The 11,320-nt window shown below is 41.0% G+C and overlaps 1 pseudogene; it reads right to left on the reverse strand.

Moving 5' to 3' along the window:
* Positions 1 to 6,448: 6,448 nt before the first annotated feature.
* Positions 6,449 to 9,919, reverse strand: LOC124107042 (isoamyl acetate-hydrolyzing esterase 1 homolog; annotated as a pseudogene).
* Positions 9,920 to 11,320: the final 1,401 nt, after the last annotated feature.

An 11,320-nucleotide genomic window follows, 5' to 3' on the forward strand; every position in this document is an offset into this window, starting at 1 on the left:
CCAAATGGGACCTCAAATGCTGCCTACTGGGGTTTTTGGACCCCTGCCAGAGAGGACGGTGGGACTAGTGTTGGGACGAGGTAGCGCAACTCAGTGGGGCTTGAAGATTCTTACGGGGGTTGTTGATGCTGATTATCAGGGAGAGATAAAAATAGTAGTAGAAGCTACCCAAGGAATTGTTATTCTTCCCCCCGGGGAGCGTATAGCTCAATTGCTGCTGTTACCCTTAGCTTCCATTCCTGGGCACACCCTCCGTGGGTCCCGGGGCGACGGCAGCTTTGGCTCCACTGGAACTCCCCAGGCCTTTTGGGTAGCTCATTTGGATTCGCGTCCCAACCTGACCATTGAGATACAGGACAAGGCTTTCAAGGGAATACTAGATATGGGGGCGGATGTCTCTGTCATTTCTGAAAAACAATGGCCACCTGCCTGGCCCCTCCAGAGTCCCTCGGCCATATTACAGGGGATAGGACAGACCCGACCAAAAAGAAGTGCCTCCTTTTTAAAATGGAGAGATGGCGAAGGACATAGTGGCCATTTCCAGCCCTATGTGGTGACTGGACTCCCCACGAACCTTTGGGGGAGGGACTTGCTTCATCAAATGGGGGCTATTCTCACTACCCAGACTTTGAAAGGAAATAATGACTTTGTTAATGATACAATGCTAGACATGGGATGGATCCCTGGAAGGGGACTAGGAAAGAGACATGAGGGCAGAATATCACCCGTGGATCCAGCAGAACAGGTTACCCGGCTGGGAAGAGACCGGAGAGGACTGGGAAATTTATCCTAGGGGCCACTGAAGTGCGGCCACCTCCACTGTCCATTACTTGGTTATCAGATGACCCTGTGTGGGTAGAACAGTGGCCCCTAACTAAGGACAAATTACAGGCCGCTTCCCTATTAGTTCAAGACCAGCTTAAGTTAGGACATGTGGTGCCCTCTACCTCCCCTTGGAATACCCCTATTTTTGTTATACAAAAGGGGTCTGGGAAGTGGAGACTTCTTCAGGACCTACGAGCTATTAATAAAACTATGCAACCCATGGGACCCTTACAGCCAGGGCTACCCTTTCCTACTGCAATCCCAAAGGATTGGCATCTTATTGTTATAGATTTAAAAGATTGTTTCTTCTCTATTCCCTTAGACCCACGAGACCGAAAGTGTTTCGCTTTTTCCTTGCCTTCCACAAACTTTAGGGAACCTTACCAACGGTATGAATGGATTGTCCTACCTCAAGGGATGACTAATAGTCCTACAATGTGCCAATATTTTGTAGCTGAGGTTTTGCGACCCTTTCGACAGCAGTTCCCACAGCTCTACCTCATTCATTATATGGATGACATCTTACTGGCAGGGCCCAAGAAAGAAAGGCTTCTTCAATCTTATGAAGTCCTCCAATCCCTTCTAAAAGGGGCAGGGCTGGTCATAGCACCCGAAAAGGTGCAGTTTCAACACCCTTACAATTACTTGGGATACATCATTAATAACATAGGAATCTTTCCCCAGAGACCCCAGTTCCAGATAAATCAGCTCAAAACTTTACATCAGTGGCAGACATTCCTCGGAGAAATACAGTGGCTGCGCCCATCCTTTCATATTCCAACTGGAGAGCTCAAACCCCTGTATGACCTCTTGCGAGGAGATCCTTCTCCTACGTCGTGTAGAGTACCTACACCAGAAGCCTTACGAGCACTGAGGCTAATAGAAGAGGCTCTGCAGGACATGCAGATTACGCAGATAGATTATTCTCTGCCCTTGTCATTTATAGTTCTACCTTCTAAAATTACTCCCACAGGAGTGTTCTGGCAAACGGGTCCCATTTATTGGGTCCACTTGCCGGCTTCTAACCCCCGGGTATTGACTCCCTTTTATGAGCTAGTTATTAACTTAATTTGGAAGGCTAAATATTTGGGTGATGCATTGTTTGGAAAAACCTTTGACATACTTATTCAACCTTACACTCAAGATATGATACACAAGTTACAACAAAAACATGACCTTTGGTGTCTTTTCCTGTGCAACTTCAAGGGTCAGATTGATAATCACTTCCCTAAACATAGACTTTTGGAGGGCTTTAAAAGGTGTCCCATTATCTTCCCAAAGATTATGAAAAGGGAACCTATTCCAAAGGCCCAAACTGTATATACAGATGGGGCCAAAAATGGATTTGCCGTCGTTTTTGATGGATCTCAAATTCTCCGACAACCTGTGTCAGGTCAGTCGGCCCAAAAGGCGGAAGTTGAAGCTTTAATCATAGCTCTCAAAGTCTATAGCTCTATTCCTCTTAATGTATATACTGACAGCTTGTATGTAGCCAATCTGGCTCTAGTCATAGAAACAGCATCATATATTGGAAAGCAATCCACCATCACAGAACAACTACAGGTAGTACAGCTTCTCATTTGGGCTAGACGAGATCCTCTATACATTGGCCACATCCGAAGCCATTCAGGGCTCCCTGGACCTTTGTCAGAGGGCAACGCAAAAGCAGACGCTGCTACTCATGCTGTTGGCCTTTCCTGTGTGACGACAGAATATGATAAGGCCTTACAATTCCATAACAAATTTCATTTAAATGCACAGTCTTTACGCTTCCACACAGGATGTTCACGAGACCAAGCTTTACAGATTGTCTCATTATGTCCAACCTGTGCACCATTTATTCATTCTCCTTCCCTTGGGGTTAATCCAAGAGGACTACAACCTAATGATGTCTGGCAAACTGATGTTACACACTTCCCTAGCTTTGGTAAGCTCTCCTTTATACATGTTTCCACTGACACATATTCTGGCTTCATTTTTGCCACCTTACATACTGGAGAGAAGGCTAAGGACGTAATCAGTCATCTTCTAAAAGCCTTTTCCTCCATGGGCACCCCACGATGCCTCAAAACCGATAATGGTCCCGCATATGTAAGTCAGGCGGTTCAACGGTTTTGCACCCAATGGGAAATTAATCATAAGACTGGAATCCCTTATAATCCACAGGGACAAGCTATCGTGGAACGAGCCCATCAACATTTAAAAACTTATTTACAAAAAACAAAAGAGGGGGAGATATACCGGAATTGTCAGGGACCACAAGCACTTCTAAGCATAACCTTATTTACTTTAAATTTTTTACTCACTGACACTGGAGGGCGCACGGCTGCACAACGCCACTTTTCCCCTCCCACTGTACAAGATGCTCAAATAAGGTGGAAAGATTTATCCACTGGAAAGTGGCAACCCCTGGCTCCACTCTTAGCTAGAGTGAGGGGAGCTGTATGTGTTTTTCCCCCAGGAACTGAGAAGCCCATTTGGATCCCGGAGCGCTGCACCAAACCGGTGAATGAAAATTCAAGACAAAATGAAGTTCCCAAGATGGCTGATCCTGCCGCTGTTGTTCTCACCCCTTCAAGTGAGTGCCGAGACACACCTCATGAGCTGGACCCCTCTTGTGGCATTCCTTCTGGACAGGTTTGCTGAAGGAGGGCTTGACCCCCCACCTGGGAATATTCATGAATATCTTTTTGGAGCCCCTTGTGAGTGTAAGGGAGGGCCCCGGCACTCGGCCCCCTCTGGTTATATCCAGAGCATTGATTGTGGGACTAAAGTAGCCTACATGGTGGCTGAACTCAATGAAAACATCGGAGGATTTAAGCAACCAAAATGGGTGTGTGTTAATAAGCCCGGACTTGTTGTCCCTAATCCGACTGAGACTCTTGGAAGCTGTCCCGCCACTTGTCATTACACCCCGGCAATGCACATCTCCTGTTATACATCGGCCTCAATTTGTGTTAATAATCAAGGAAAACAGTATTTTGAGGCCATCCTAACTAACACCCGTGGAGAATGGGGGACCACTTATAATTATATTCCTTTTCTTGGTGACCGGGGAGGGGAAGGCATCACGACTCGGTTAACTGAGGCGGGATGTGAGGGCGTCGTGGGTAAACCCTCCTGCTGGCCCATGCAGGCCCCTATCGGAATCTCTGACGGAGGGGGACCCACTGATGCTATCAAACACCTTCAGGTGATTAAGCTTTTAAAGCCGGAGATCCCTAAGCCTACATACCACCCCTTGATATTGCCCAAATCCCAGTTTCCTGATTTAGATGCCAATACATTAGATATCCTAGAAACTACCTTTTCTTTACTTAACAGTTCCAATCCTACATCATCCTAGATGATGTGCAAACCCTGTCGGGAACCATTAAAGACTTACAAGACCAGATAGACTCTCTAGCAGAAGTAGTTCTTCAGAACAGGAGGGGTTTAGACTTGCTTACTGCCAATCAAGGGGCAATTTGTTTAGCCCTTGGGGAGAGGTGCTGTTTTTATGCTAACAAATCTGACATAGTTCGCACAAAAATTAAACAACTCCAAGAAGACCTAGAAAAAAGGAGGAGGGAATTATTTGGGAACCCTCTCTGGACTGGACTTAATGGATTTTTGCCTTATCTTCTTCCCTTATTGGAACCATTGTTAGGCCTCCTTCTAGTAGTGGCAATAGGACCCTGCATTGTAAATAAGATAGTACAATTCATTAAGGATCAAATTAATATCTTAGCCTCTAAGCCAATACAGGTTCACTATCAACGCTTGAAGATGGATGATCGCCCCTCTGAGATATACTTCAGACCTATCCGAAGATGAGTGTCCTCCTTAAAAGAAGAACTCCTGCCATATCTTTTCTCTATGCATACCTCTCCCTCTTGCCTTCCTGTACTAGGATCTTTGCTGTCTAATCTCTCGGTCCAATCACATCTGCCATTCGGCGGTGACGGTCATGGGTCCCGTAGGTGGAGACGGTTAAGTGTTTACCGCAATAGTGTCTTGATAGGTCATAACACCTTGAGCTGATCTTGTAGTACCCAGTGACGGGCAACTTTCACGCTTGCTGTGCGACCTAAGCCAGGGAATCGGGGCCTTCCCAGAGACGGGTAAGCATCGCAAGGGCTGTGAACGACCTAAGACAGGGGCTACTTGATTCCCACTGGCATGCAAAAAACAAAAGAGGGGGACTTGTTGGCAACAGGTCCACCTTGGCCCCTGGAGCCCTACTTCCACTAGTTTGTTCTGCATGCCAGTGTGGCCAGCTCACAAGGCCATGGCGAACTTGCGGTTTTTCTGTTCCTGCTTATCCGTCTGAGACATATGTATCCCACGGGAATGCCTTGACCTTTTCTGGTCTGATGGACTTATTGTTAAGGGAGGTTTTGGTACCTGACAATAATAGATGTTGAAACTAAATTTCTCCCCCCTCCCTCCTGCTTTTGGGTAGTTTTCCACTTCTGCTGCTTGGGGTATAAAAAAAGGTGTGTTAGCAATAAAGATTACTATTGACTCCTGGATGAAGAACCTTGGTGTCCTGTGTGTCTTTTAACCTCGCCGTCCCTCGCCGGACTCGGCTCCCTTGGCCGGACGCGGCATCCTGCAAAAGCCAAAAGTAGAGCCACCATATGTTCCAACTGTGCCACTCCTTGGTGTTTATCAAATAGAATTAAAGTTAAGATATTTGAAAGACCCATGAGTACATTGTCACATCAGAATTCACAATAGCCATGTTATGAATCAGCCTACATGTGGGTCAACAGAAAACCATTATATACACATATAATATATGTACATGGTATATTATATCATATATATATACATACATATACCTGTATGTATATCTACACAATGAAGTATTATTTAACCATAAAGGATACATTTATGTCATTTTCAGAAAATTAATGGAATTGGAAACCATAATTTTGAGCAAAATAAATCAGACTCAAAAGAGTATTGAATGCTTTCTATCATATGTTGGAAGCTAAAAGGAATAAAATGGTAGAGAGACTTTATAGAATTAGATGACAGACCAGTGGAATAAAGGAAGGGGACCAAGAGGAAGGAAGAGAGGAGAGAGGAAGAGATTTGGTGGAATATAATTAATCAAATTATTTTTTTCCTGGAAGAATCTCAAAACTTTTATTATAAACATTAGTGGCAAAAATTGGTGTTTTGATCCAGCATAGTGAGGAAGAATTTTAAGCTTGAGAAAAAAATATTCTGCACTCAATTGTTTTGGAATCTATGTGTTATCACCAACTTCAATCTATAAATTAACAACCAGTGCTGAGGGCCATTGCTAAATAAGAATGACGCATGGCATGACCCAGGTCATTTGCAGTGTCATTGCATGTAAGGTGACCTTGCTCAAGGACCAGGGCGGATCCGGGTTTAGGGCAGGGGTTTAGGGCGTTCCTGATTTAGGACAATCCAGGTTTAGGGCAGTTCCAGGTTTAAGGTGTACCCTGCTGGGAATAGGGCGTATCCTGCTGCCTCAGGCGCGCCTGCTCGTTGAGTTCTCGTGGGATTCAGAGAGTATTTGGGATTTTGCCCAGAACGTGATTGGGGCCCAGAAAGTGAATTCCCCCAGGAGGTGTGTGTAAAGTGCCAGTGACAGTTCGGGAATAAAGAGTTGCTGTTTGAATCTACAAGGTGTGTGGTGGCTCGTGATTTTGTGCCCAGCCAGACTGCGGCAAACCAGACTTGAATTTCCTAGAATTGACTAATGGTCTCCATCTCCCAATAGCCTTAGTTCAGGTTGGGCTTCTGCTACATCCTTCCAGTAAGGAAGCAGCAAAGGCAGAGAAGAGACCTTCTTCTCTATCAGAGGCCAGAGGTGTAAAAACAAACATTCATTTTCCTTTGGTGATAGATGTAGTCTATCAGAGGATAAGTAGGATGAGAAGTCCTTACTGTCTTTCTGCATCATGGTTCATAGGTCACAGACATCAGTCCCACAGTCTTGGGCCACTTGTAAACACCTTGGCATATTCACCAACAATGGAGTTCAAGCAATTTAATTTGCAACCTTGCATGATGCACTCCTTTTCCCAGGCTGTTTCACAAAGTGGAGGTGGTGTGATGAGTATGACTCGATGCTCAGGGACATCCACGGACTTCAGGTACTGAACCATGCTTTTTAAGTTTGAAACATACTCTTCCAGGGAAAATACTCTTCCAGAGGAAATACTCTTCCAGGGGAATGTGCTCCTTGGGATTCTTATCTTTTAGTGCACTGTCATTGGTGCCAAAGAAAATTGTAACTGTTACTGGGTTGTCCAATTTGTTCCCTTTCCTGATTAGTCTTGGAATAATAATTTTGGCCCATCTGGTATTGTAACCTGAAAACCCACGATTCAGAACATCACGTTTTCTTACCAGTTTGTCAGCCAATGATGCTCCCCGTCCACCCTGCTGAAAAAAAAAAAAAAAAAACTGGGTGATGGATTCTTGGAAAAGCAACTCTGGAGGCTAGGGCATAGAGCTCCCTCCAGACACCCCTGAACACACCACATTATTGTGGGCTGAATGTCAGTCCAGCTCAAATTATTTTTTTTATGTATGTATAAATATGCCACAATGAAATCTATCATTCTACATAATTAATATGAATCAATAAAAATTTTCAGCAGGATAAAGGAAAACATGTAAACTCCTAGAGACTCTCATTTACTTTGAATTCCTTTTTTAAACTTATTTCTTTTTCTCCTCTATTGATCACTGTGGGATTAATTCAACATTTCAGAATGACAAGTCTTTTCCCAGAAAGAGAGTAAGTAGTTTTACAATTGTTTACTTTATTAAAAATTTGTCTTGTCAGTTTTGAATAATTCTCCTAAGTAGGATATCATAAGGTATAATAAAGTTTCTAATAACCAGTGAGTAAGAAAATGCTCTAGACAGTAATCAGTTCTGTACACATGATGAATATAATAAGACTTATTCTAGACTAGAGACACCTAGATGAACGGTATCTAGAAATTAAGGCTTCCTTCAATCAGGACCACAGCCTCAGATCCTTATCTGAGATCTCAGAGAGTTACTAGGGCAGATGAAATCAATCAGTCATTGAAACAAAGACTATGTAACCCAGCAGAGAACACAGATAATGAAGGTAATTAAAGTGCCAAAAATAAAACTGCTTCAACTCTCTCCCTCCTGCTATCCCACATGGTATATATTTGGACTGTTTCATGTTGCAGTTTTTCACAGCTTAATCATTATTATTTTTTTTACTCAATTGGAAGCATGGATGCCAACAGTTCCTTCAGTATCAAAATATGGATACTGGATACCATATTACTGGATATCAGGAACACAAGTTTTGGAGTATAATTTTCAATACTTCCAAAAAGATGGAATCCATGTCTGTACAAACTGACTTTCATCTCACAGTCTTAAGTGTTGGAAGTGAAACGCAGATGCTCTTTGTGCATTGATTATATTATTATATTTATTTGATAATAAAAGATGTCTATCCAATCAAATAAGAACTTCCTTACAGGGGAAAGCAGCTATCTAATTTCCTCATTCCTGGCACTATATGCCACTGTGTACAGCTGAGAACATCTGCCACTGCTTAATCCCACAGGGTTTCAATACCATTTGTCATGGCCAAAACTGGGTCAGGAGACAGACCAAAAAGAAGATCTAAGAACTTGGACTTGACCTTTCAAACAACTAATAAGATTACTATGAATAGCCTGAAGATTTTATTTTGTTGTTGGCTATCAAGTTGGATAATGCCATGTAAACATCAGATAACCTTCCCTGTAAAAGGTGTATAAGGGTGACTTCTAGCTCTCTGTCATAGACTTCATGGCCATAATAGATTATGGTAAACTAGACCATTTTTAAGAATATACATGATGGGTTTTAACCAATTTGTCTTCTTAAAATCCTGTTTAGAGGTAGATTTAGAGTACAGAACTTGCAGTCTATTGAATTCTACTGTATAATTCAAGTATCCCCCCTATGAGGTAGAACTATTAGTTATTGGCAGTTGAAACAGGCAACCCACAGTGAGGAATGAAATAATTTAAATTTTTCATTATAATGTAATTGAATCCACTTTTCTGATACACTTGATTGATGTGAAAATAAGCACATCAATAGATAGCATTCACATCAAGGTTCCCTTAATTCAATACCAAAAACCAAATTTGCCATGAGACACATTCTCTTTTCCTATGAGACATAGAATAGGTCATGAGAGCCTGAGAGAAAAAAATATATAATCTAAGGAACAGTCAAGCAACCATCCAAGCTTGTCATAAATGCTGTGCATGTGAAATTAAATTTTGTCTTATTATCATTTTTTGCTTGACTCTTAGAATCTGATCTTTAAAATGACTCATGTATTTGTAGGCAGGGTGTAGGAATGAGTACATTTAGTTCAAATAAAAATGTAGAATCAGCCACTAAGCAGAATAATGGAAGTGAAGATCAGTACCCCTTCCCAGGCACTTTTTAGAAGACTTCTTTAGTAATTTCCTTTGAAAAAAAATTGACCCATTATTTCAAATTAGGTTTATAATTTACAACTAGATGTGGTCTCCTGACAGTATATCACATAGTATAATATCTTAAAAAAGAAATTTTAATATCTCCAAATATGTATGAGAAAATTGAAATATAAAACACCTAAGTAGAACCTTACACTGTTAATAAAAAATTCAATGAAATGGAATATCAAGTGTGAGATTTTGCTTAGAACTTCATTTTTATGTGGCAAGTGTTGAATGCCCAAAATTCAAAAGGTATTTAAGTAATGCAGTTATTGTATATTTATTGGTTATCTAAATAGGTGGCAAGGCTTTGGGCACATAGGATTCAGTAACTTGTTTTAACAGATTGGAATTTGTAGGAGTGGCCCTTGCATAAGACACTTTCACTAGCTATAATAATAATAATAAAAATAAAAATGATTTAATTGTTTATGTCCTGTTAGTTGGTACCTGTAATTTACTCAGAGAAAGTGCCACCTGCATTGGAGTCTACCTTCCAGTCTCCCCTCAGGTCTATTCCATGTTCCAGAAAGTGCACTGGTTTGTTTCCTCAAGAGAAAGAGGCCTAAAGACTTCTCCTCCACCTTCATGGTGCCTCTTGGAAGAGCTGGCTTCTTTTCCTCTTAAGTCCTTCATCTTGAGCACTCTTCCACCTGAGCCACCTTCACCTCATATTTTTCCTTTTTCAACAAAAAGCAGGGAAGCTGAATTTCTATTTCACTAGAACCAGTGGGATTTAAGCAAATCACTAAAGTACTATTTAACTTGGCTAAGTCCAGGCTGTACACAAAAATGCTATGGAATCTTCATAGCTTGGTGAAGTTTAGAGCACATTATTGCTGGTTCTCCCCATCTGACAATAACCTGTGCATGCACCAGACCCCTATTTCTTTTCCAAACTCCTAATTCAGAAGATTTCCTACCTGGTTTTAACTGGCTTTGTTAATAGACTCTCTACACTTTCAAAATAGTTCCTCAATAGTCCCTCGGTGTCTCTGCTCCCCATCTCCATACCTGAACAAATATACCTTTCACTAAAGAAATGGAACCTAAAAGCATTTGACTATCCCCACCTCTTTCTCCAACTTAAAACCAATCCCTCCCCATTTCTTTGTTTTTCTTTTCTGTGTCTTGCTCCCTTTTTCTCCGACTTTGCTCATAACTCAGTCTAGGAAGAGCCATGACTAAACACAATAACAACTCAAAGAAAAAATTACCTTGGGAATATTTTAACTGCTTTTATATATTTTGACTGATCTGTAACTTAATCTAAAGTCAATATATTTTCATATATACTCAGTTAAAATATTTACCTTTGCTTATTTTGTTGTCAGGACAGGAAACAATATGTGCTTATCTTAAAAAACAAGAAAAAATGCTTTTTGTATATAATATCCAAAGCAGTTTCAAGTCTTAATTAAATACTTTTGATTTTCAATTTGGAGGGAATCCAGTCCAAGTAAATAATCATTCTTAGTTTCTGTCTGTAAACATTTTTTAACCCAAATTATTTTTTTCTTTGAACACAAATTCTCACGGCCAGAGCTCAATAAGGAGAAAGAATTAGAACTTACTTTAAACAGTTCCACAGTAAATGTGTGTACAAGAACTAATGTGGGCATTGAACTTTAATTTTTCTCATAATTAGCTTTCTTTTAGCATTTCTGTATTAAAATTTTCATTACTTCTTTAATGTTTCATTGTGCAAACACTCAATAATTTTATTAATATTTCTTATTATCATTGCTGCTACATAAGACTAATCTATTAGTAGTAGTAGTAGTATTTAAATGCTTTTTTAAAAATGAATAAGCTATGATCCTTTGGCAATTTATTTCAATCTTAATTCTGATATACTTTGGCCTAATGAAATGTCTATGTCACTTGAGCATGCCATCTAACCTCTCAGTGTCCCAGTTCTGCATTTATGAAAATGGTCAGTCACAGGCCAGACCCAAAGACTGAAGAAGTTAATTATACATATGACCTTT

This window comes from Marmota monax, unplaced genomic scaffold, assembly GCF_021218885.2.
Source record: "Marmota monax isolate L192 unplaced genomic scaffold, Marmota_monax_Labrador192_F-V1.1 WCK01_AAM20220418_F8-fsc00003, whole genome shotgun sequence".
In the NCBI taxonomy this organism is placed as follows: Eukaryota; Metazoa; Chordata; class Mammalia; order Rodentia; family Sciuridae; genus Marmota; species Marmota monax.